Here is a 3,289-nt window from a genome sequence, read left to right on the forward strand (position 1 = left end):
CTGGAACTCTTCATTTCTTTTGACCATGGTTTATTTGGAGTGGAGACATTGTTTTTTAAGAAAAAAAAGAATGTCATGTAGGTTGTCTAAAAATAAAGTGCATTTGAACTCAAAAAAAAAAAAAGACTACACTTGAAAATCAAGATTTTAAAGACTTCTAAGCAGAAGTAAGAATGGTCAATATGAAGTAAGGAGGCCAGGTCTGGCCGGTGCCATATTGGCCACATGGTGGATGGTAGGGTCTGGCATCTTGTCTTCATGCTGGGAGAAGGAACCCACCCCCCACCCCATCACCTGCCTTCCAGGTAATGGGCATGCCTGGACCCCTGGAGGCAGGGGCAGGTACTTAGCTGATTAGTTACTGAAAATGTCAGTCCCATAGCTGGGACTGGGAATTTCCTGAGGATCTGCCCCCTGCGCCGACCTATTTAGGCCCGGACCAGCCTAGCCGCTGAGGGCCTTTCCACGGGTGTCTCTATGGTTGTGCATTGTATCCTGGCTCCTCTCTAGTCATCATGGCTTCCCAGTTCAGCTCTCCATTGGAGCTGAACTGGCTTGTTGGTATTGTTTTTGTTATTCTTTTCCTCTTTAGCATGTTTCCTAGCTGTGTTATGTGTATTTGCGTGCTGCAGTTGTAACAACTGGCAGCCTAAAGCCTGTTAACTGTATAATAAAGACTCCAATATTGTGTATTTTAAAATGTGGCTTCTGGATGATTTACCTTACAACAAATAGACAAATGAAGAAATGTTCAACATCTCTGGCTACAAAAGAAAGGCAAATCAAAACAACACTGAGATTTCACCTCACCCCAGGCAAAATGGCTATTATCAAGAAAACAAACAATTACAGATGCTGCCAGGGTTGTGGCCAAAAGGGAATGCTACTACACTATTAGTGGGAATGTAAACTTGTTCAACTATGCTGGAGTGCAGTATGGACTAAACATAGACTAAGCATAGAGCTTCCCTTTGACCCAGCAATTCCACTCCTGGGCATTTATCCCATAGAACACAAACAAAGCCACACTAAAGCTACCAGCACAAATATGTTCATTGCAGCATTGTTTACCATAGCCAAGATATGCCCCTCAGCAGATGAATGGATCAAGAAAATGTGAGATATATATATATATATATATATATATACATATATATATACAGTGCCATTCTATGCTTCCATAAGAAAAAAATGATATTATACAATTCATAAGGAAATGGAAAGACTTGGAAAAAATTACATTAAGCGAAGTAAGCCAGCCCCAAAGAAACATACAGTTCATGGTTTCCTTATTTGTTGTAACTAGAAAGTGCCTATAAATCTACAAGTAAACACACTGGATGGTAAAAGACAGAAAAAATGAACTTGGACATGATAATTTATACAGGACTCTAGACATTCACACAGTGAGAGTAAAGGAGCGTATTCTTAGGAGAGGACCACAAAGGTTCAATAGCTACAGGCATATGATCATATAAAATAATGTTTATCAAAATAAACTCCAAGAAATGGAAACAAAGTTTTACATTATTTTGAAATTCTTTTTCCTCTCCTTTGTCATTGTTTTTTATTTCTGTATCTTGTCTTGAAGGTATTGTAAGTTTATCTGTTTTGGGGATGGTAAGGAGGAGTACAGAAATGGTGGGACAAAGGGTGAACAAATGCAGCAGTGATACTCTCTAGATACTGTTGAAAATGAACTATACAACCTGTGGGGGAGGGGAGCTGGGTGGGAAAACCTGGAAGAAAATGAGAGAAAAGGTGATACTGTTTAAAAAGAAACGTACTCGGGGCTGGGAAGGTAGTTCAGTGGTAGAGCACTTGCCTTGCATGCATGAGGCCCTGGGTTCGATTCCTCAGCACCACATAAGCAGAAAAAGCTGGAAGTGAAGCTGTGGCTCAAGTGGTAGAGCGCACGCCTTGAGCTGAAGAGCTGAGGGACAGCGCCCAGGCCCAGAGTTCAAGCCCCACGACCGACAAAAGAAAAAAACAAAAAGAAAAAAGAAACATACTCATTACCTGACATATAACTCTAACCTCTCTGTACATCACCTTTACAATAAAAATTAAAAAAAAAACAATAAAAAAGAAACATTAAATGAGGGGAAAAAAACAAAAGCTAAGTTGTTCTCAATTAAAGAAGTTACAGTTATCTTGATGGCATTATTGAGGCAAATGGGAAAAATATGGATTGGATATTAGATAATGGTATCTAGCAAGTCAAACTTCCTGAAGTTTTATTTTTGTTTGGAATTAAGGAAGAGTATTTGTTGTTGTTGTTTTGAATTGAGGAAAGGTATTTCATATTCTTCTGGGGGCAGGGAAAGTGAATCACATAAGGAAGGTCCAAGCGGATTTCAGTGTCAGACAGAAACTTGGGAGCCTGTGACACTTTGGCTTACATCACTTAAAATCCACTCTGGATTCAGAGAACTTTAGGCACAATATAGAGGTCAGTTATGGGATGGAAGGGAGAAGAAACAGGGTCCCTCAACTTGTAAGAGGAGGAAAAATTCTAGTGACCTGGAAATAAGAAAAACATTGGAAGCATGTGAAATTAGCCTTATATAATGTTCATTGTCATTTAAAACATAGTCCTGCATGATCTGCCATGATACAGAACCCCCAATCACTCACCTATGTACAGTTTAGACTTATTGCTGCCCTTCTGGTAATATTGAGTCCCATTCACTTGGGTGAGGCTGTGGCATGTTCATGCTCCTCATCCCCCCTTCTTGAGTTTTGAGGGTTGGCATGGTAACAGGAAGGGCAGATCAAACTAGGTGTCTGAGGAATGACCAACAGTAGGTGGTAGGTCAGAATCTGCTCTCAGAGCATTGTGTTTAGAAAGAGCAGAGCAATGACGCAGGTGGTCCACAAAATCACAGTAAGTATCCAGGACTGACATGTTGTCTCAGGAAATGCTGTGAAGGCAGGTGAAGATTTACCTGTAACACTCAGAAGTTCAGATAGTAAGCATGAGGTAATTGTTTAGCTGAGTGTGAGGCACCAATCACTAGGCCATAGCTCTTCGGCAGACTGTAGTCCTTGAATTAAGTTTTGAATTAAGAAAGAGTTTTTTGTTGTGGTGGTCCTTTTCAGTAGATAGGAAGAAAGGCAAATGCCCAGGTTTCAATGCAAACTAAAGCACGTGAAAAACCACATGGAACCAGTCATTAGAGGCAGCTCACAGGCACCGATAGGTTTTTATTTTTAAAAATTGTAAGACCAGGGGCTGGGAAGGTGGCTCAGTGGTAGAGTGCTTGCCTTGCATGCATGAGGCCCTGGG

This window comes from Dipodomys merriami, unplaced genomic scaffold, assembly GCF_024711535.1.
Source record: "Dipodomys merriami isolate MVZ:Mamm:240054 unplaced genomic scaffold, mDipMer1.0.p SCAF_156, whole genome shotgun sequence".
In the NCBI taxonomy this organism is placed as follows: domain Eukaryota; kingdom Metazoa; phylum Chordata; class Mammalia; order Rodentia; family Heteromyidae; genus Dipodomys; species Dipodomys merriami.